Raw genomic sequence first — 25,152 nt, forward strand, 5'->3', positions numbered from 1 at the left:
AGAGATATAGACCAATGGAACAGAACAGAGTCCTCAGAAATAATACCACACATCTACAGCCATCTGATCTTTGACAAACCTGAGAGAAACAAGAAATGGGGAAAGGATTCCCTATTTAATAAATGGTGCTGGGAAAATTGGCTAGCCATAAGTAGAAAGCTGAAACTGGATCCTTTCCATACTCCTTATACGAAGTGTTGATTTTCAAAGGACATATCAGATCATTCTTAGTTTATAGAATTTGAAAGTAGAGATGTTGTGTGAGAATTTCCCTGGGATAATTTACCAAGCTACAAAAATTACTGTTAAGGTTTGAGGACAACGAAGTTTCAAAGACTTGGAGAAATTAATAATTGGTATTTGAAACACTCTAGGGTAATTCTAGGAAGCGGTTTAAAAAATAATTTGTGTTTCAGGTGCACTTGTGCTGTCCAATACAGCAGCCACTTGTCACATAGAACGATTTAAACTTTAGTTCAAATTAGTTAAATTGAAATAAAATAAATTTCTGCAGGTGCACTTGCTGCATTTTAAGGATTCGATAGTCACCAACAGGTCAGAGGCTATGCAACAGTCAGCGCAGAGAACATTGCCGTTACCACACAAATTCTGTTGAACAAATGGAGACGTCCAACAATTGCGAATGTGGGTTTGAGAGTGCAAAGTGGGATTATGCATAAAATCATTGATTCTGTGGTCACCCACAGAAAATGAGAGTTGAACCCATGAAATAAATAGGATTTACAAGAAAGCTAACATACAATCCTTTTTGGAACATCTACCACTAAGGGCAGAAGAAGGAAGATTGTACAATAAAACATAATACTTTGCAAAAAAGAAAGATCCAAACCCTGCTGATATCAAGATCTTGAATGCTTGAAACAATAAGTTTCATACCATAGAGAAAAATCCTTGCATAATGTGCTTTCAAAAATTGGGCAACATGCAGTCCAGTCTCACACAGAATAACAGAGACATTCCCGGAGTAGCCTGTGGAGAAATAAGAACGCTTTTATACTGTTAGTGGGGGTGTAAATTAGTTCAACCATTGTAGAAGGAGTGTGGTGATTCCTCAAGCATCTAGAACTAAAAATACCATTTGACCCAACAATCCCATTACTGGGTATATACCCAAAGGGTTATAAATCATGCTACTATAAAGGCACATGCACATGTATGTTTATCGCAGCACTCTTCACAATAGCAAAGACTCGGAACCAACCCAAATGTCCATTAATGATAGACTGGATAAAGAAAATGTGGTACATATACACCATGGAATACTATGCAGCCATAAAAAAGGATGAGTTCATGTCCTTTGCAGGGACATGGATAAAGCTGGAAACCATCATTCTCAGCAAACTATCACCAGAACAGAAAATCAAGCACCACATGTTCTCACTTCTAAGTGGGAGTTGAACAATAAGAACACATGGACACAGAGGGGGGAATATCTCACACCAGGGTCTGTTGGGGGGTGGATGACGAGGGGAGAGATAGCATTAGGAGAAATACCTAAAGTAGGTGATGGGTTGATGGGTGCAGCAAACCAACATGGCACGTGTATACCTATGTAACAAAACTGCACGTTCTGCACATGTATCCCAGAACTTAAAGTATAATAAAAAAAAAAACATAGCTTCCATTCTGAGACTATCACTGAGTGTAGTTTGGGAAAACTTGCCTCCTTTTTTTGCGTTTACGGTCTGCAGCAAGCTGGGTTTCAAGAACATCCAGGACTGTTCCCTTTTGTGTAAATGGAAGGCTTGTAGAAAATCCTTATTTGGGGCAATTTTAAGGAACTTTTCTGTATCTGACAGAGAGTTTTAACTAAAAATGCAGAGCAGTATTTTAAAATGAAATCTAATGCATGGAAATACTTGATATTCCAAAGATCCTGTACATTGAGTATCTGTATCAGTGGTGCTTTCTGTTCTGCAATTTGAAGATTTTTATGCCTTTCATCTGCTTCATAGACTGTAGGACAGCTACATCTTCAACATTGCTTGAGGATGCCACATTAGAAGTTACTATCTATATCCTCGATGGTTTTTGATATTGTCAAACTTTTGAATTCTTATACACTTTATTAGTGTAGAACGGAATCATTTTAATTTTTATTTCTCTGAATATTAGAAAATCTGAGCATCTTTTCACATAATGTTAGTCATTTAGGTTCGTTTTATGTTAATTGACTGTTTTATTGAACTGTCTTATTTTCCTTATTGTCAATCAGGATGCATTTATTAATTTACTTTTGTTTGTTCACTTAAATTCTTGACTATATGCCCTCGGTTGTTCAGTCATGTTTTAAAAATTATTTCTTTGTCCATGTCTTTTCTTTTAACTGTCTGTGTTCTTTCTATGAACAGACTTTTTACAGGTTAATGTAGTCAGATTTCTTAAACTTTACTTTCATGTTTTATATGTTTTGTACCTTTATAAATTCTCCCCTACCCAAGGTCAGAGACATGTTATCTTACAGCCTTTCCTAAAAGATATTAAAATATTGCTTTCATTTATATCTCTATTCTAAGTTGAGCTTCCATCTGTTTTTGTCAGAGGCAATTGATTTTGTAATATGAAGAACCAGTTGCTCAGAACCAACTATCAAAGAGCTCATCATTTTAGTACTGTTCTAGAGAGCAGTGCTACTCGTATTATATAACAAGTCTTCAAATACGCGTGGGTCTGTTTCTGAGCCTACTTGCTCTGTTTCCTTGGTACCTTTTTCCCTGTGCCCATACTACATTACCTTAATTAATATTGCTTGATAATAAATCTTGATATTTGATGGGCAAAATCTTCCTGTTCCATCTTCAAAATTTCAATTTTGTTGCTGATCCAGGAAGCTGGGGAGCTTATTTCTGAGCCCAACAAGGTATTCTACTTATTATCACTTTCATCATTTCATCCATCTTTATGGCAGATAGTTGCATCAAATCCTGTACTTACTATGCAGTTTTGAACTTGTGAAGGACTTGATGGCATCAGTGTTGAACTTGTCCCTATATTTGATCATATAACTGTGGTCATGGGGTGGTTATATTGAACAATATATGGTGCTCCCACTGTATACTTAGAAGTGGAAGAGTGCAGGCTATGGGAATTATCAGAAAAGAGTGAGTCACTAAAATCTGTGCAAACAATTCAAATGTTGCAATACATCTGTACTACTCCTGATATCACTGCAACCATAGTTTTAATAATTTCATCTTTATAGTTAGTGGCAAACAGTCCAATCAATGCCATAGTTCCTTTTCTAAAACAAGGTGGCCATATCAGATTTTAATCTTTTGAAAACATTATGTTTCTTGGTTGAAGTCTCTTGCTTCTGAGAACTTATTCATGAATATAACACAGCTTAAAATCATAGGGCTAAGAAATACATATTTTAAAAGTCAGATATATGTTATCAGAGACACTAACTCTATCTTCACATTCGGATTTGTTGCCTCAGTATTCTAGTAAGGGAGGAACAGTCTCCTTTATCATGGATCATATTACGTCTTTCTGTTTGTTTGTTTGTTTATGAAGGAGTCTCGCTTTGTCACCCAGGCTGGAGTGCAGTGGCGCGATCTCGACTCACTGCAAACTCCGCCTCCCGGGTTCACGCCATTCTCCTGCTTACACCACCACGCCTGGCTGTTTTTTTTGTATGTTTAGCAGAGACGGGGTTTCACCTTGTTAGCCCGGGTGGTCTCCATCGCCTGACTTCTTGATCTGCCCGCCTCGGCCTCCTAAAGTGCTGGGATTACAGGCGTGAGCCACCATGCCTGGCCGGATCATATTATATCTTTTAAGCTAGCTTTTAGCCTCATAATTTGCTGTCTAACTTGTTTAGTGAGCATTTTGTCATACAAAATCTTTCCGTCCAACAAATAGAGTACATGATAGTAACAACGAGTCCTATGGACTTGCCCCTTTTATTTTTCCTTTATTTTCTCCTCCTCCTCCTTCTTGTTTTAATCTAATATATGTTCCTGCACTGGGAGCAATGATGTGAAAAATACTCTGAGGGTAGCAAAGACACTTAGCTAAGACAAGAGTAGCATGGTGCTATTTATTGAGTCATAAGAAGGATAGAAAATTGGCCGGGCGCCGTGGCTCAAGCCTGTAACCCCAGCACTTTGGGAGGCCGAGACGGGCGGATCACAAGGTCAGGAGATCGAGACCATCCTGGTGAACACGGTGAAACCCCGTCTCTACTAAAATATACAAAAAATAAATCTAGCCGGGCATGGTGGCGGGCACCTGTAGTCCCAGCTGCTCCAGAGGCCGAGGCAGGAGAATGGCGTGAACCCGGGAGGCAGAGTTTGCAGTGAGCTGAGATCTGGCCACTGCATTTCAGCCTGGGTGACAGAGCGAGACTCCGTCTCAAAAAAAAAAAAAAAAAAAGACAGAGAGAGAAGGATAGAAAATTATTCAAAAATGAGAATATATCCTGGGGACAAAAGCACACAATTTATATTATTGTTCCCTACATGACTAGGTTGCCTGGAAGAAATCTGGAAGAATATCAGTGACTGTGAGTTGCATTTATTACTAAACAGAACAGTTGATTGATGGAGTAGCCAAGTTGGATTGGTTAGAATATTGCCTCCATGTGTAACCTCTCATCAGGTGCCTTTGCATATTGCTCAATGGTAGGCTTTGTGAGAATAGAGGAAGAAAAAACTTCAGAGTAACTAGATATAGAGAATGAAAATGTCCACTCTCCTTCTTAGCTTATATAAAACAAACTACCCTTTACCTCTCTTCACCGACACTTCGTTGTATTTTTCCCAAACTATGTCTTCTAAATTTGCTTAGAGCTGTCCTCTTTCCATTGACTTATTTGTAACTTATCTCTCCCTCCAGTGAATTCTTGAATTTACTTATCCAGTCTCCCTTCCTCCCTTCTTCCTTTGATACGTAATAATTGTACATATTTATGGAGTGCATGTGATATGTGGATAAATGCATACAATATGTAATGATAAAATCAGCATATTTAGGATGTCCATTGCCTCAGTCATTGATCATTTCTTTGTGTTGGGGACATTTCAAGTCCTCTCTTCTAGTTATTTTGAAATATACAATATTGGGACAGGCACGGTGGCTCACGCCTGTAATCCCAGCACTTTGGAAGGCCGAGACAGGTGGATCACTAGGTCAAGAGATCAAGACCATCCTCACCAATGTGGTGAAACCCTGTCTCTACTAAAAATACAAAAATTAGCCGGGCATGGTGGCGGGCGCCTGTAGTCCCAGCTACTCGGGAGGCTGAGGCAGGAGAATCACTTGAACCCAGGAGGTGCAGGTTGCAATGAGCCGAGATCATGCCATCGCACTCCAGCCGGGTGACAGAGCAAGACTCCGTCTCAAAAATAAATAAATAAATAAATAAACAAACAAACATACGATCTGTTGTTAACTGTAGTCACTCTACTCTGCTATTGAACAGCAGAACTTACTCTTTTTATCTAATTGTATGTTTGTACCAATTCATCAGCCTCATTCCATCCCCCTCCTCGCAATGCACGCCCTTCCTAGACTCTGGTACCTATCATTCTACTCACTGACTCCATGAGATCAACTTTTTTTAGCTCCCACATATGAATAAGAATAAGCAGTATTTGTCTTTCTGTGCGCAGTATATTTCATTTAACCTAATAGCCTCCAGTTTCATCCATACTGTTACAAATGACAAGATTTTATTCTTTTTTTAAAGCTGAAGAGTATTCCATTGTGTAGATATACCACATTTTCTTCATCCATTCATCCATTAACGGGCACTTAGGTTGACTCCCTATCTTGGCTGTTGTGAATAGTGCTGCAATAAATATATTGATGAATGCAGGTATTCTTTTGATAGACTGTTTTCCTTTCCTTTGGATGAATACCCAGTAGTAGCTGGGCTCAGTGGCATACAACTGCAGTCCTCACTAGTTGGGAGACTGAGCTGGGAAGATTGCTTGAGGTCAGAAGTAGGAATCCAGGCTGGGCAATGTAGGGAAACTCTGACTCTAATTAAAAACAAAACAAAACTCAGTAGTGGTATAACTGGATTGTATGGAGTTCTACTTTTAGTTTTTTTTTTTTTTTTTTTTGAGACGGAGTCTCGCTCTGTCACCCAGGCTGGAGTGCAGTGGCGCGATCTCGGCTCACTGCAAGCTCCGCCTCCCGGGTTCCCGCCATTCTCCTGCCTCAGCCTCCCGAGTAGCTGGGACTACAGGCGCCCGCCACCTCGCCCGGCTAGTTTTTGTATTTTTAGTAGAGACGGGGTTTCACCGTGTTAGCCAGGATGGTCTCGATCTCCTGACCTCGTGATCCACCCGTCTCGGCCTCCCAAAGTGCTGGGATTACAGGCTTGAGTGTTTGTTTGTTTTGAGATGGAGTTTCGGTCTGTGACCCAGGCTGCAGTGCAATGGCACGATCTCGGCTCACTGCAACCTCCGCTTCCCGGGTTCAAGCAATTCTCCTGCCTCAGCCTCCCAAGTAGCGGGGACTACAGGTGCATGCCACCATGCCCAGCTAAGTTTTTGTCTTTTTAGTAGAGATGGGGTTTCACTGTGTTAGCCAGGGTGTCTCGATTTCCTTACCTCATGATCTACCCATCTTGGCCTCCCAAAGTGCTGGATTACAGGCGTGAGCCACCACGCCTGGCTTACTTTTAGTTTTTTGGGGAACCTCCACACTGTTTTCTGTAATGGTGGTACTAATTTACATTCCCACCAATAGTGTATGAATTCCCTGTTCTCTGTATCCAGTCTGGTCTTTTACACTTTATACCAATATCCAAGATGAACACACATCTTCATCTGACAGAGTTTTCTCTTCTTTGATTTAGATTTGTTTTGTTTTATTTGGGGAATGGTTCATTTAAAAGAATGCATATTAATTATAGTTTCATTAAAGTAATCTACATTTATTTCATAAACTTTGTATTTGAGACACTGGTCCAGTGACAAAGTTTTCCCCATTTGCCTTTCACTAGTTAACAATTTCTGCAAATATTCTCTGTCAGTTCACAGAGATACCAATATTTTAATTTTCATTTGTGTCCTTGAAAATATTTTAATAACTGTTTTAAAGTAATTGTATTCTAATTCTACCATTTTCATATATGGGTATATTTTAATTGACTGTTTTTTCTCCTAGTTGTATGTCATATTCTGCTTTATTACACATCCAGTAATTTTTGATTTATGGCAAATATTGTAGATGCCACCTTATTCATTTACTGGATTTTGTTGACTTTCTTCAAAGACTGTTTAATTTTTGCCTTGAAGGCAGATTATTTTCTGGCAAATGAGCTTGAATTTGATGAGTCTTAGTTGCTTCATGTTAGGCATTTTGATTGGGATATAAAGTAATTATTAATTTAAAGCAAACCAAACTCTGTTCCTTAGACCACGTCTTTCTAGAGTCTCCACTGCATCTAGGGATTCATTAAGCTGTTTGTTTTCTGGAGGTTGGATCTCCAAAATCTCCTAAAATTGTGTGGTTTCCAGAATCTTCATTAATCTCCCATCTCTTTATGTCTGTCCTTGGCAAAATGTTTCAGAGTACTGCCCTGAATATTTCCAGTTTACTATTTAGTGAAATACTCAAGGAGTCCTCTAAACAAATTTGGGGAGCTGTTTCTCTGAGTAGCTACCTTCTCTCTTTGTCTGTCTCTAAATATTGCATCTGTCACAGTAATTCTGAACAGTAATCCTCTTTCCCTCTACCCAATGGGATTGTTATTCTTTAGACTCCATTTCCTTGTGCCATAATTTGAAAAATACTCGAGAACAGAAAGATTAAATGAATGTGAAGTTCTCTGCATGTGTTTTCCTTCCCTCAAGTTTCAAAACTCCACATCTTTTCTGTCCAGTATGTGAATTAATGAGTCAATATAGTTTTTCCAGTTTAACACTTGTTTACAGAGGATAGGTTAGCTGCATACCCCTCCCTCAGTCATGGCTGGAAGCAGAACTAATCTGATAAAATATTTGATTTCAAACGTTTTTCAGTTTTGGGATTTTTATCCCATTCTTATTTAAAGTTTCCATATCTCTTCTGACGTTTTTATTTTCTTTACTCACTAAATCCATCTTTTCCCATATAACTTTAACATATTTGTTAGCATTATTTTACAATCTTTCTCTGATTATTATAATACATGTCATCTCTGGTTTGCTCCTAATGTTAATTTTTTTCTCTTGATTATACACCACATCTTTCTGCTTATTTGCATGCCTATGCTTTTCAGAAAAATTTCGTACTGGTCATTTTATATGCTACATTGTAAAGCCTCTGGATTCTTTTTCCTTCCTTTTAGGAATGTTAGCTTTTCTTCTAGCAGGCAAAATCACCTTGATGCTGGCTGCCTTGTTTTAGGTTTTATTAATGCACATTGAAATATGTTTTTCCTTTAATTGCAGAGCATGATTATTACTCTTGAATTTGGTCCTAATTCCTTAAAAAAAAGATCATTCTAGAGTCTTATTATAAATCCCTATTAAAATCTCCTCTCGATTGATATGATAAAAAATTTAAACCTTTTTTTTCCCCAGAACTGGGAATTAGCCAAAATGTTCCAACTTTCCATATGCTGTTTTCTGCTGTGCATCTTTTCATCTCATCTCATGCATGCAGAATTGAAACGGAAACCAAAGCAGTCTCTATCTGAATGCAGAATTGAGCCTTTCTTTCTCGCTACTTTGTTCATCCCATTTCTTCCTTCTAGCGGTCCTAAATTTGAACCATAATCCTATATCCCAAGAAGACTGATGCTTGTTGCCATTTCTGGTGTGCCACACAGACTATGGGACACTCTCAGAGGAGAGAATATTTGCATGTGGATCTCACACAGTGCACATCCCTGCTCTCAGGGTCCTATCAAGACCCATCATGTATTCTCTACTCCTTTAAAAAGTATGCTATTTTAAAATTATTTTAAAGTTACAGGGTTTTCAATGTGCCCTATTCTCTTTAATATCCTCAGTGCCTCATATAGTGCTTGGCTAGAGAAAGCAATTAATGTTTATTGAGTCAATGAAGTAATGAAACATCTATATCATATAAAAATAACAACAAAATTGTTTTATGATGGGATAGCCTTTGTATATCTTGGTTTATATATTCTGTTTCAGTTAGTGATTGCTTGTAGTGAATATTTATAATTTCATATTTCATCAGCATCCTTGTTAAATATAGGTTTGACTTCTTCATTCAAGAAGGGCTTAGTCATCCTTGACACAGTTTCAAATCCTCTACCCCCTCCTAGTTTCTCAAGGTGGTTGATCCAGATATCTGCTGTATACAACCACCTTCTGTTGACTATATCCATATCAGACAGCCAGACAAAGGCTATTTGACTGACCCCCGCACCCCACATGGATTGCACAGATATGCTGCAGTGACCACCACAAAGTCATGGTGAGACTCCACAGGACTCATCCCTGTTCTCTCTAGACTCACCAATTAGAAATCTCCATGGGAAACCTGATAGGGTAATGCCCTGGAGTCAGTAAAGTCTTGAGCCTTCACAGCCCTTGCTGTCTGCTCCCTCTCTCTTGCCCCATTACTTGCTGGTTGAGCAAGCATGTCCCTGCTATCTCCCGTTTCCCATTAGTGCATCCAAGGTGTGCTGCCCTCTGCTTTCTGGGACCTGTAAGTAATATACTGCTTCAGTTTTTTCATGTGTTTTGTTGAGTTGTCTCCTCTGTGTCTAACCTCTCTGACACACCTGAACTTAACTCTCCTCCTGGTCAGGCCTCCTCTCCTAGAGAATGACTAGAACAAGAGCCATAAAGGCTCCTGCCAGTATAAGTAAGTTTCCTGTGAGAGGGACACCTGGTCATGGGTAATGAGGCCATCCACCAGGATGAAGAAGTATCCTGTGAAAGCTAGACTGGACACATCCACTTGGCCTGGGGCCCTGTTGGAACAGAGCTGAAGTTTGTAACCACACTCATGAGCAAGACCTCAAGACCAAATTAGAGAAAAATACAACAGAGTTGAAAAACAAGGTTGTTTTTCTTGATTAGCCGAGTGGGCCTTCATAGGTGATGTTGTCTTAATAAGATCACCATGGACTAAAGTCTGATGCTTGACTTAGTGACAGAAACTCAATTTTATCCTAGTACATTAAGAGCATGGCATTTGATGAACAGTTTGCCATAACCAAAAATACAAGGGACTAATATCTGAGCCAGAGAGACAATTTAATCATTTTCAGAGGAGCCTATCTTTAATAGGACCACAATATTCATAATCAGAATTCAGGGATCACTTACCAGTTTTAGAGTGTTTGGGAGACTAACCAGTGATTAGATGCTTGGTTAAAAAATTGAATTTGAGTAAAAGTGTACAGAATACAATATCCTTAACAAAAATTCCATCTAGATAATTCATGCATCAAATATGTGCTAAAGTCTTACTATGTACCAGTTGCTATTATAATTGGTGATCATAGTGAAATTGTAGTCAAACGTACCTGTCAGATCCATTTCCTTACAGTGGAATCCTGTATGGAGAAAGGTCACATGGCTGTATCCCTAAAAAGCGATAAGTGAGTAAACAAATTCTTACGGAGTTTCCATTTTTACATTTTAAGACGTTTGGCCTAAATCTACTAGCACAGTTTTCCTAAGGACAAAGCATGACATAGTTGATCAGGATCAGATATATTACTGTAGTTACACTGCAGTCTTACTGCCCTCAGATTTTACTGAAATCACCTTGATTTGAATTTAGTTGTTTAATAATAACTTACAGTATATCCCATTTTGTGATGTCGTGCATACAAATGTTTTATGTATATGTTTGTTATATACATGAAACAAATTTTGGCATATATTTTATGCAAAATATATATTACTGATTGTAGATATAGACTATGTGTAAGTCTACATACGTATATGTGTGCATATACACACAGCCTCAGAAGGTCATTTTGGTATTTTTACTTTCATTTTTCTGTGGTATCAGAGTGAACAAGTAACACTATTATTTTTTCTTTAAGAAGATATTCTACTAATAAAATAATCAAATGAATGAAGAAGAAATGAAAGATATTTAAAGAGATAAGTATCAAGAATATATCAGGAAAATTATGGTGATGGTCACGTGTTTACCTGCACATACATTTTTGGTAATTGTATGTTAGGCATCAGGCGTTGTGTCACTTGAAAAAGTCTCATGGAATTTTTAAAAACACCACATTTTCTATTCTCTGTTCATAGTTAGACCTTGTGTCTAGAAAATATTTCAGCTCTACTACTACAGTGGTAGATGTCAAGTATTTGTGTGTTTAAATAAAATAGAAATAATGGTAAACTGATGGGAATGATCTAGTAGTAAGATAATAAATGTTAATACAAATAGACAAGGATGTATTTGTTAAAGGCCGTCCTTGAGTAGGTGAGAGTGAATGGAATAGAGTGTTCAATGGAAAGCGTGACATATGGTTTTATTTTTATTTTTTGATGTGCATAGATTCTGCCTTACTCATCATTTTTTATAATGCAAGGCAAAATAGCTTTATTAAGCAGAATTTTCCAAACATATTTTGACCACAGAACAATTTTCAGATTATATTGAGTTGATAGGCACACATACAAATTAATGCATACTTGAATTTTAGTGAGAGCCAAAATAGTTGCACCAATTTACTAGTCTTGCTGCAAAAATATCACAATGTGATTTGTTTGTTTTTATCGGTTTACTTCACAACAAATAACATATTACAGAAATTTTAATTTTAAAATTTTGTTACTAGCAGTATATAAACTATCAAATGGATTGCATAACTCTGACCGGTAATTCTACCAAAGCCCTGGGTGATTGTGAGGTGTTGCCTGCATATGTCTGCGATGCACGGACAGAACATCTGGTTTCACATAGCAAGGAATCATCCTAGAAACTTTCAGTAATTACTGAGTGTGGTACAACCAGTGTTTTTTAATTTTTAATTTTTTTTTTATTTCCATGAGTTTTTGGAGAACAGGTGATGTTCGGTTACATGAATAAGTTCTTCAGTGGTGATTTCTGAGATTTTGGTGCACCTATCACCGAAGCAGTATATACTGTACCCAAATATGTACTCTGGATTTTTTTGTTTTTGTTTTTGTTTTTGTTTTTGAGATGGTATCTCACTCTGTCACCCAGGCTGGAGTGCAGTAGCGCAATCTCAGCTCACTGCAACCTCCACCTCCCAGGTTCAAGCAATTCTCCTGCCTCAGCCTCCTGAGTAGTTGGGACTACAGGTGCCAGACACCATGTCCGGCTAATTTTTTGTATCTTTAGTAGAGACGGGGTTTCACCGTGTTGGCCAAGATGATCTCAAACTCTTGACCTTGTGATCTGCCCGCCTCAGACTTCCAAAGGGCTGGGATTACAGGCGTGAGACACCCCTCACTCCTCTCTCATCCTTTCCCTGGAGTCCCGAAAGCTCTAAAGTCCATTGTATCATTCTTATGCCTTCGCATTCTCATAGCTTAGCTCCCACTTATGAGTGAGAACATATGATGCTTGGTTTTCCATTCCAGAGTTACTTCACTTAGAATAATGGCCTCCCATTCCATCCACATCACTTCGAATGCCCTTATTTTGTTGCTTTTTATGGCTGAGTACTATATGTATCACAATGTATTTATCCACTTGTTGAGTGACGGCATACAGTTTTAGATCAAGGGTTCTCATTCTGTGTTTGTATGTGTGTGCTCATGAGTATGTGTGTACTCATGGGTGTGTGGGTGTGTGTTTACACTCCATAGACCCCATTGATGCTCTGTAGATGCCTATGGGCTCCTTAGAATTAATCATTCTAAATGCATAAAATGAATTACATAAGATTATAAAATATTAAACTCAAATACAGTCATCGAAATATTTTAAACAATTTATAATATGTTAATATATGCTCACTATTAATTATTTTAAAAAGGGAAACAACATAAGGTTGACAAATTAAACTTTATTATTTTAGGGAATGTAAATTTGAAGGTTACTATTGCTTAGCTTAAATGTTAGCAATAATGACCTTGCATGACCGTGAAAAGAGCTGAAGACATTTCAAGATACCTGTACCACCTGTAGTATGATATAAAAATGCTGGCAATAGAGCCACACTGGCCCGCTAAATGTAGGTACTGTTACCTACATTTATTACACAGGTGAAGGAAACGCTCATTTTTGTCAGTGATTAGTAACAGATAAAGATAAAAATAGGCTTATTTTTTTCTCCCTCCTATCCAAGTTTATTGGCTGTGTGATTTCTATCCAGACACCATGATCCCAGGTTAAAATTACATTGGATCATAGCATGCATTCTTAGTTCAGCTATCGTAAGAGCAAGAGAGTCTGAATACGGTCTGGGAATACTAATGTTGCAGGTATACAGCTGTGATTCAGGGGGTCTTCATATTATTATTTTAATTTTCTCAGTTAAAAAGAAAGCATTGTCCTCAAGATTGAAGATGGGGAGGAGGTGCTGGAAAGAGAAAGATGGACAAAAAATGTGGAATAGACATTTTGAGGTTTTCAAGACTGAAATTGACTAGTGAAGCCAGATTAAGTATCCAATGAGTTGTCAAGTGGTCTCAGTCAGCATGTTTATGTATTTATCTATAGTCATGTTTATCTTCATCATGCATGCATGAGACACGTGGAAATTCATATTTAATATGGGTTATAATTTTGGTAGGGGACTATAATGAGGGTGCACGTGAGGAGTGATGAATGTCAGGTGTGATTATGATATAAATATAATAATGATTAGAAAGGCATATAACTATAAAATATACAATAAGTATCAGATTATATAAATACATACTAGTAGTGATATATAATACGTATATGTAATTTTATGGTATGTAATACATTACACAATGATATGATATATAATAATATTCTGTTATCAAATAATGGTGTGATGATGATGGATGACGATGATGCTATAATGCTCTGGGCATGGTCAGTGTGATGTTGGCCAGCTCTGCTACTTTTCTACCCACTTACAGGGATGAAGATGTATGTTGGGCTGTGAGATAGCTTTGCTCTCCATTGGACTGAAACAGCCATGTCAATAACCTCCCATGTAACATTATTAACACATTACTAGGATGCTCTTTGTCATAATTTACAACTGTTTCTGTGAAATTTACTGATATAAGACATCATAGATACACTCTATTTTTATTTAAGAAACCATACAGCTACAACATAGAAAAATATTTCTTACATTTCTAGCTTCCCTTTTCCCCATTGCAGTGGATCTCTGTCAAAAATACAAAATTTGTCTGGGCGCAGTGGTTCACGCCTTTAATCCCAGCACTTTGGGAGGCTGAGGCTGGCAGATCACTTGAGGCCAGGAGTTCAAGACCAGCTTGGCCAACATGGTGAAACCGTGTCTCTACTAAAAATACAAAAAATTAGCCGAGCGTCATGGTTCGTGCCTATAATCCCAGCTTCTTGGGAGGCTGAGGCAGGAGAATGACTTGAACCCAGGAGGAGAAGGTTGCAGTGAGCTGGGATTGCACCACTGCACTCCAGCCTGGGCAACAGAGCAAGACTCAGTCTCAAAAAAAAAAAAAATTAGAAAAACTTTTTGTTGGTACCAAACACATTAAGACCTTCCAACTTCTGTTTCCCTCTGGCTCACAAATTACCACCGTAAGCAAATACTCAAAATAGCTAGAGATGTTCTTGAAGACCTTATGGTTTCTGTTAATCTGTGTGTATTTTGCAAAGTTATGCTGTATTAAGCAAAATTATTATATTATTTTCAAGTTTTTTAAGTCAATGTTTTAAAAATAAAATGTAGAATACTCAAGCTTAGTTACGCATATATTCAAATCAATTGTATACATCACAAATTACATAAATCTAGAAAATAATCATACATTTTGTAATATATTGTAGATTCCTGATAAGCTCATGCCTATTTAATAAACATGTCGGAAACTGGTGGTTTTAGAAAAGAATTTTAAAATCACCCTTTCAGTATTATATGTTGCACTAATGTGATAATGACATTTTTGAGCACCATACATTTAGATTTTAATCTTATTTTGTCTCTAAGGTAAAAAGGCTTGTGGTATCAAGCTAAATGTTGGGGGATGACAGAAAAGATAAAGAAAAGGAGTTTAAAAAATACCGTAGTGGTTGAAACTCTTACCTTTTCAATTTGTTCCCTTTTAGTTTTTGCTTTCACAACCCTAGGACCAGAAAGTCAAAAAATTGATTAGATATGTGGGACAAAATTAAAAATGACTCACATAAATCCCATTTGAATAAATTAATGGAATGCTTGTATTTACATATTGAGATTAAATATTGAATTTGTACCCAGACCCAGAGACCCATTAGCCATTATTTTAAAGCAGTTGTACTTTGCTAAATGGAACAGGCCACTTTATGGCAAAAATCTATTTAATTCTAATGGTTTTAGCATATTTTAAGGAAAGTCATTGCATCAAATATAACCATATTTTGAAATAAAGTATCGCGATGTAAAATAACTTTTATAAGTCTGAAATTATTCAGTACTTTACACATGTTGGAGGTAATTCCATTATCCTAATTAACAGCTAGTCTTAATTTGATTGGTGTGTTTTGTTCTTGTTACAGTTCTCATGTTATTTTTTAAAAAATTACCAGGAACTCACAGTCTGTCAGACTGTACTAAGAACTAATGTAACTTATAATTCAGTAAGGGAGTAAAATTATTAAAGTAAGCAAGAATTGAATACATAATTGCCAATTGTGAACAGTGCCAGAAAAGATAAGCAGATAATAGGTCAAAACATCAGAGAGCTTATTCTGATTACCAAATGGAAAGCGGGGAGGTTAAAAAGTTGAGAAAGGTTGAAGACAAAGATCTGAGACCTACAGGCTATGGCAGGTTTTTTAGTTTTATACTGTGTGGTTGGGAGTCATCAAATGGTTAAAAGGTTGCAGCAATACCTTCTTGGTGAAATTTAAAGTCAAGGAAGATGACTACCACCACGACTAAAACTAATCCCAGTTCAACTACTGATTGGGCTGATTAAATTCACAGTACTATTTTGTTGGGAGAAGAGGAGGCATGGAAAATGATTTCTCTGTCTCTAGTGTCCTACACAGTATGTTCAGCAATGATTCAAAATTTATCTCACACACACACACACAGTAAAAACAGACTGATAGAAGAAGAAATAGTCATCTGAAGCTAGCCCAGATATGTATGACCCAGATAGAGTGGAGCTATCCTCAAAGGACTACAGAATAACTGTGAGTAGTATCTCAAAGGATTTAGAGGAAAAGACTAATAATATGCAAATAAATGTTAAGAGGTTTAACTGATAAGCAAGTAGTGGATGAAAATAGAGTAAAATTAATGTCCAAAATGATCCAAAGGAAGGAAAATAAAGAGGAAAAATCAAACAAAAAGTAGAGGGGAGAAACGAAAAACTGCACTAACTCTAGTTGTCTAAACATGCCAACTAAAAAGGAGAAATTGTTAGATTGAATTAAAAGTGAGACCAAATTACATACTATCTATAAGAAACTCATGTTAAATGCAGACACACAAAGAAGTTAAAGGTAAGGGGATAGCACAAAAGAAAGATGGAGTGACTATTAATTTTAGATGAAGGAGACATTAGAACTAGGAGTCAAGGTAGCAGGAAGGCATGGCAATCCTTAACATGTATGCACCTACCAAAGAATTTTCAGATTCTTGATCCAACTGTGACTGAACTTAAAATGAGATTTTTTAAAAATCCAAAACTGTAGTTAGAGACTTTAACATGTCTCTGTTAGTAATTGGTAGAAGTAGAGAAAAAATTAGAACCCACATTTCAGAGGAAAAATTATAATAGAAACTTCCATACTGTTCTCCATAGAAGTTCTGTGCAGTACTGTCAGTTTAACCTTCTTTAAATACAGGATAATGTGTAGAATAAGGCAGAAGCTTTTGTTTTAGAGTATTCTTTATTTTAATTTAGAGATTTTTTTTCTATTACAAAATCAGTCTATGTTCATGTTGAAAAAATAGAAAAACATATAAAGAAAATAATTAAAAGTCCACTAATTCGTCTCCTAAAAATAACCAGGAGTTTCTGGTTCCAAAATGGTGGTATGGGAGCAAGTTAACTTCACTGCCCTCCATAGAAGACCCAAACAACACATACAGCGCCAAGGTTAGCACCAGCAATGTCCCAGAATTCGAATATAAGGATAAGACAATTCTTGAGGTCACAGAGAAGTGAGGAAACTCTGAGCACACGCTAAGAGAATGAGACTTCCATATTTGAGAGGCCTTTCCTCCCATCTTCCAGAGACCACGCACGGGGACAGTGTTCTTGTACTCATCTAACAGTTCTTACACTGGAAAAAGCGAGGTCAGGGTGGACGGTTTCCCCACCATCTTGGGTTCCCCGGAAGAAGACCAGTACCTGCCTTAACCTACAGGAAGCATTGTGATGCCCAAAGGGGGAAATATCCCTAAGGATAGCCAGAGACAAAGCGAGGAGGAGGAACTACTATTCCCAGCCCTGGAAACTTTGCTCTGTACCTCAGGCAAAGGAGATGCCAAATTAGAGTGTCTGTTCAGCGGCATCATACTGTAGGAGGCACATTCCACAGGGTTCCTGGAACAAACCCCTAGTCAGCCTTCTCGCACTGCCAGGATATCCCCTTTGGGACGTCCCACATTTGGGATGGGCAGCACTCTGATATTATTCTCTTGGAACTATTTTGAAATATACAATAGATTATTGTTAATTATAGACACCATGCTCATTTATCAAATACCAGGTCTTGTTTATTCTACCTAATTGTATATTTTTATCCATTAATCAACCTCTCTTCATCCTTCCCTGCTACTCTTCTCAGTCTCTGATAACCACCAATCTACTTTCTATCTTCATAAGATCCACTTTTCTTGCTCCCATATATGAATGAGAGCATGCGATATTTGTCTTTCTGTGCTTGGTTTATTTCATATAACATAATGACCTCCAGTTCCATCCATGTTGTTGCAAGTGACAAAATTTCGCTAATTTTTATGATGAACAATATTCTACTGTGTATTTATACTACATATTCTTTATCCATTGATCCACTGATTGTTACTTAGGCTGATCCCCCTCTTGGCTATTGTGAATAGTGTTGCCGTAAATATAGGAGTGCAGATATCTCTTCAATATATTGATTTTATTTTTTTTGTTTTGAATATATGCCCAGTAGTAGAATTGCTGTATACATATAGTAGTTTTACTTTTAGTTTTTTGAGAAACCTCCAAACTCTTCTCCATCGTGGCTGTACTAACTTACATTCCCACCAACAGGTTATGAGCGTTCGCTTTTCTACACATTTTTGCGCATTTTAAAAATTGTATCATTTGGTTTTTTGCTATTGAATTGTTTGAGTTAATCGCTATCAGATGGATTGTTTGTAAATATTTTCTCCCATTCGGTGGGTTGTCTCTTCACTTAGTTGATTTCTTTGCTGTGCAGAAGCTTTTTAGCTTGAAGTAATCCCATTAGTCTATTTATTCTTTTGTTATCTGTGCCCTTGAGGTCTTACCAAAAAAATCTTTGCCCAGACTAATGTTCTAAAGTGTTTCCCAAACGTTTTCTTCTGGTAGTTTTATGGTTTCAAGGACTTAGGTTTAAGTATTCAATACATTTTGATTTGATTTTTGTATATGGTGAGAGATAGGGGTCTATTTTCGTTCTTTTGCGTACAATTATCCTGTTTTCCTAGTACTATTTATTGAAGATACTGCCTTTTCTTTACTGTGTGTTCACAGCACCTTTGTTAAAAATGAGCTGGTTATAAATGCCTAGATTTATTATATATCAAGGGTCTCTATTCTGTTCCATTGGTCTATGTGTCAGTTTTCATGCCAGGACCATGTTGATTTGTGTACTATAGCTTTGTAGTATATTTTGTAGTCAGGTAGTGTGATGCCTCCAAATTTGTTCAGGATGGGTTTGGTTATTTGAAGTCCTTTGTGATTCCATATAAATTTTAGGATTGTTTTTTCTATTACTCTGAAGAATGTTGTGAAGACTGAAGCAAATCTATCTTCGATACTAAACTGGCATGTTAGCTTCTGATGAACCCCAGTTCTGGGAATCCCTCTGACATTTCCAGTTTATCTGTTGCTCCTTGTGTAAGAGCATATACTGCAAATTCTGCCCAGAGAGCAAGTCAGCCTTGGTAAACTCATACTTACTATAAATCTGGCCTTTAAAGCAAATTCCTACCCATTCTCTCTGAAGCACATGTGCCCCTCCCCTACTGTATATAATCCCTGGATCCGGGAGGTAATAATGCTGCAAATCATCACTTTGTCTTGCTATATGTGCTCATTTTCCTTCTGACTTTCAGCTTCCTCAGAGTATGGGGTAGGCTTTCATAGACCTGCCTACTGCAAAACAAATTTGATTAATATTTTGATAGAGATTACATTGAAGATGTAAATTGTTTTGTTAGTACTGTCATTTTAACTGTATTAATTATTCCAATCCATGAGCATGGACTATCTTTTCATTTCTTATGTCCTCTTTAATTTCTTTCATTAGAGTTTTATAGATTTCTTTGTATAGATCTTTTACATTTTTGATTACATTGATTCCTAGGCATTTTATAATCTCTGTAGCTATTGTAAAGGAGATTGCTTTTTTATTTCTTTTCCAGATTTGTCACTGTTGACATATATAAATGCTACTGATGTTTGTGTGTTTATCTCGTATTCTACAAATTTACTGAATTTGCTTACCAGTTCTATGTCAAGCCTCAAGGAAGACGACATTGCCTGTGGAACACGTGTGTTTTATACCATCTGGGCTCCATGTTTTGCTCTTTTTTGATGAGTTCTCTGTTTCCTTGTACAGATAGACTGGTGGACTTGACAGATTTTTTGAAACTTGCTCACCATGTGGCAGCATTAAAAGAGGCTGTAGGCCAGGCATGGTGGCTCACGCTTCTAATCCCAGCACTTTGGGAGGCCAAGAGGGGGTGGATCATGAGGTCAGGAGTTCGAGACTGGCCTAGCCATAATGGTGAAACCTCATCTCTACTAAAAATACAAAAATTAGCTGGGTGTGGTGGTGGGTGCCTGTAATCTCAGCTATTCAGGAGGCTGAGGCAGGAGATTTCTTGAACCTGGGAGGCGAAGATTGCAGTGAGCCAAGATGGTGCCATTGCACTCCAGCTGTGTGACAGAGCAAGATCCCATCTCGAAAAAGAAAAGAAAAGAAAAGAGGTTGCAGAAGAAGCTTATAGAAGTATTGAAACATTATAGAAAAGTTGAACACAAATGTGAAATTATATTCAGTTTGAAAATTTACTAGATGATTAAAACAAAAAAAACTTGTAGATTTCCTTAATTCAGAAACCAGCCAAGTGGCTGAAATGTTTGCTTGATTGTGAAATCAGTGGACTCCATCTAGACAAGGAAAAGCCTAAAAGATCAGTAGACCTTGATGTTAAAGTCTTAGATTTGAATAGTACATTTCTTAAGGGAACCAATATTCCCGAGACTGATAATCATATCTTACCAGTACAGTGGCTATCATGTGACAACTGATAGTCTACACGAGGAAGCACTAGATGACTTGGTTTTAGAAGCTTCTTATACAATTTTTCTTTATCCCAATTCTGGTCAGTTGAAGAACTACTCAGCAATAGAGATCTTCTGGTAGTGAGTCAGGATATTTTACATTTTCCCACAGGGCTTTCTAAAGAATAATAGCCAAAAACCCAGACCGTCATTCATTCCTTTAAGAAACTATCTGGCAAACTTTCTGAAAGGACTATAAAATATTTGAGATGATATGAGGGACAAAAATGTGTCTAAATCTTCAAAATTCTGAATTAATGCCTTGGGATCTTCCTGCTACGATGGTGTGATTTATGCAGATGGGCAGTACGACATTGTACCCAGTTTATCTTACACATTTTTCTCCCATGGAATGCTAGTGGAAGCTCTGAATGGTTTGTTTCATAAACTGTGAGAGATTTTGTTGGCTGAACAGTCATCTGAAAAAGGGAGATGTGCACGGTGAAAATGTTTGAAAATTGGCTGTGTTGGTGAATCTCAAGGATTGTTGGGATACATCTTCTGTGAGTTCTTTTTAGCAAGATGACAGACTACATCAAGATTACCATTGTACGACTCCTGGAGCACATTAAAGGAAAATGGAGACTATCAGCTCCCAGGGGTACTTCTTATGCTTAGTCATTTCCATTCTTCTAAGAAATTCACCAACTTTATTAACTCCTGAAATGGTAGAAAATCTCTCTTGTGAAATGGGCTGTGCCATATAGTCTATGCAGGGACGTGGTCATTACCAACACATCACTGGGCCATCGGTGCGGCCCACTGCTTATGCTGACGTTCCTTCTCTTCTAATGGAGTATTTTGCAAATGATTATGGAGTGGGTAGCATATTTGCTAGCCATTATCAAACCGGGCGTCTACTGTCAATGGGTGTTTTGATTTTGTGAATATAAAAATGTTTGTGCCGCAACTGCTACGTAACTTTAGGTCTTTTAGGTGACTCTGGATCAAATCTGCCAAGGGAAAGCATTCCCTGAGGAAGTTAACCACAGACATTCTCAAGAAAATGCAGGGGAAATGTTATGGCCCACCAAGTATTCTAATTACTGCCTGGCAGGTGAGATTTGACCACCTTCTAGGCAAATATTACTTTTACCTGATGTCCAGGGCAGTACCTTCCGTGGTTTGGAAGGTATTTTTTCTGTAGGACTTTTTTTAACAAGGCTACAGTGAGTGCTACTGCAGGGAGACGCTGGCACCTGATAGCGGACAAGAGCCCATACTCATGGTTCCGTGAACCCAAAAGTGTTCTGTTGTTAGGCATGTTTGGGAAATTCTATGTGAGCTTTGAAGGTTCACTGTTTACATCAGAAGTCCTACAATCACAAAGCATATTTAACATTTTAGATTATTAAAAATACAGGAAAACCCAAAATGCTTTACCTACTGTCACATACCACTTAGCTCACTTCTGACACCCAATGTTATGAGGGTTGTTTCCTCACATACCAAGTAATTGTCCAGTGGAAACCAACTGGGTGTCCTATAATTTAACTCAACTCTGATCCTATCTACCTGGAGATGGTGTCAGATACCACAGGTTAGAGGGCTCAGTTCCAAAAGACTTCCCCCATACCTCAGGTGCCAATTGTAAATGTAGGTGGTCACCTATACGTCTGACCATAAATCAGGGTTCACACGACCCACTTCTTGCATTTGATTAATTTTCTAGGACAGCTCACAGAATTCAGGGAAATGTTTATTTACATTTACCAGTTTACTGTAAAAGATATTAACAGATAAACAGCCATATGAAAGAGATGCACAGGGTAAGATATGTGAAAAGGACATGGACAGGTACTTTCAATGTTCAGCTGTCTAGAAGATCGCCTAACTCAGTCTTCTGGGGTTTTTATGGAGGCTGTATTATGCAGGCATGATTGATTAAATCAGTGGCCATTGGCGATCAACTTCACCTTCATCCTCTCTCTTCTTCCTGGAGCTTACTTGTTGTGGCTTAAAGTCTCAATTCTTTAGTCATGCCTTGGCATTTCTGGTGACCAGCCAATTCTGAAGCTATATAGGGGACGACAATCCCAGTCATCTCATTAGTGCACAAAGGACACTCATCACTATGGCAATTTCAATAATCTTAGGAGCTGTCTGCCAGGAAATAGGGATACAGACCAAATAGCTATTTCACAATATCACATGTATGTAATCCAATATTGATCCCAAATATTTGACTATAGGACTCACATTTTTTTCAAATACCTATTGATGAGATTTTTCAGAATGTGGAAAAATCAATGCTAAAAACATTCAGACAGAAATAATTATCTAAGGTTAACATCTAAGGAAACAAAACTGAAGGTGATTGCAAAATGCAATTGTACATCCCCATTAAAAGCCAAAGGATAATGAGCAAAGTTTTGCAGTAAAAAACCGAGATGCAAAATGACATTCTTTGATACACTAAGGTTCAGAAAACACTTCAGTTTTGTACTCTTTTTAAAAACAAAACAAAGCAGCTTAAGGAATAAGTCATTTTGACCAAGAGTCAAAGTAAAGGAAATTTCTAAGGAACTGTTAAGAATGCAGGGAGTTCACTGCTGCTATTCATTATAACACCTAGATAAATCATAATAGTGAATTGTTTTTTTATGAATGTTTTTCCTTATGATGTGAATTAACCCATAAGAACACAAGCAGTTCCTGTGAGAAAAATTCTCTCCTGAGGTTGTAGTTTATTCCCAGCTTCCAAACATCCAACTTAAAGTCCTTATGAGAAAATAAACACTAAAGTTAATCTAGAAAAAGAACTCGGAGATAATGAATAAAATGTTGAATTGTTACCAAAAAAAAAAAAAAAAAACAAGGAAATCAAGAACAGCTAAATCAATTAATCCAAATACTGGTTCTTTAAAAATATCAATGGAATAGATAAAGCTTTAGCCAGAATGATTAAGAAAAGATAATAAAGGCAAAAATTACAATATCGAGAACAATGAAGGGAGCAGAAAATCTCACTACACATATCATAAATATTACAAACATAATAAAACAAGGTTATGCAAAACACTGTCAATAAATTAGACAACATGAATGAAATGGTCAGTTTTTTTCCCCAAAACTAACAATGATCACAAATTTCAGTCTTGAATAAATAAATTACCTGAATCAATGACTACATCTATTTATACTGATTAATGCTTAAATATTCATTATATATATATATATATTTTATATATATATATAATCTCCACAATGAAAATTCAAGTCAGACAGCTTCGCTGGCAAAGTTTTGACTAATAGTTAAGGAAGAAATAATACCAGTTATGCGCAATCTAAACAGAGACTTGAGGAAGAGAGACCGCTCCTCATTTCATTTTATGAGGCAGCATTACTCTGTTACCCAATCCAGACAAAAATTTGAGAAAAGGAAACTTCAATATACCCCATGAATAGACACAAATTTTTTTAGAAATTATTAGCAAATCAAATCTAGCAGTATTCTCAAAGGATGCTAAATTGTCACCAGGTAAAATGTTTCCTAGAAATAAATGTTTAATATTTGAAAATCAATCAATGCAATTCACTATATCTACACACAAGGTGATTCCAAAATTTATATGCAAATGCAATGGACCTAGAATAGCAAAAATAACTTTGAAATAAAACTAAATCTACAATGAATAGATAACATACTTAATTATATACTTACTACAAAGGTACAATAATCAAAATAATGTATTTTGGGGAAAGGGTAGCTATTAATATGTAGGTTAATGGAAAGGAATAGAGTCCAGATGTAAACCTCACATATACATGGTTTGGTCCATTCATTGTTACAAAGTGACAAAGTGAATAAATTGAGTAAAGAGAGTCTTTTTAACCATTGGTGCCACAAAGTGAATAAATTGGGCAAAGAGAGTCTTTTTAACCATTGGTGCCAGACTATTGAGAAGTTCAAATGCAAAATAAATAATAATGATAATAATCTTGACTATTACTACACATATCATATAAAAAAATTTGAAATGAATTAAAGCCTAAATGTAAGAGCTAAAACTGTAATTCTTACAGAAGGAAATGTAGAAGAGTGTCTCTGTGATCCTGGCATTAGCAAATCTATCCTCTTAATATATAAAAATTCCAAATAATAAAAGAAAAAATGATAAATTTGACTGTATGAAAATCAAAATCTTCTGTTCTTACAAAATGTTGTTAAGGAAATGAATAGCTAAGCCCTATAGTTGAAGCCAATATTTGTGAAATATATATTTTATAACACATTTGTATCTGAAATATGTAAAGAACCCTTACTACTCAATAATAAAAGACAAACTAATTTTTATGAGATATTTGGATGGAAATCAGAAATGTAAATTAGCAATAGCATAGGAAAATATTCTTAACCTTATTAGACATCAGAGAAATGCAAATTAAAAACACAGAATTATGCCAATATACACTCAATAAAATGGTAAAACTTTACAACACCAAGTCCTGGCAATAATGCGCAACTACAAGGTATTTCATATATCGCTAGCGGGAATGCAACATATAGTAGCCACTTCGGAAAATTCTTTAGCATGTCACATAGACATGAACTTACTGTCTC

The 25,152-nt window shown here is 36.8% G+C and overlaps 1 long non-coding RNA gene across 1 annotated transcript; it reads left to right on the forward strand.

The window, feature by feature from the left end:
- Positions 1-49: 49 nt before the first annotated feature.
- LOC117074716 lies at positions 50-13,456 on the forward strand. The gene is made up of 3 exons (XR_004433676.1): positions 50-194; positions 1,303-1,307; positions 13,445-13,456. It is a non-coding gene; the product is annotated as an uncharacterized LOC117074716 (long non-coding RNA).
- Positions 13,457-25,152: the final 11,696 nt, after the last annotated feature.

Source organism: Trachypithecus francoisi, unplaced genomic scaffold (genome assembly GCF_009764315.1).
Source record: "Trachypithecus francoisi isolate TF-2019V2 unplaced genomic scaffold, Tfra_2.0 Lachesis_group5, whole genome shotgun sequence".
Lineage (NCBI taxonomy): Eukaryota > Metazoa > Chordata > Mammalia > Primates > Cercopithecidae > Trachypithecus > Trachypithecus francoisi.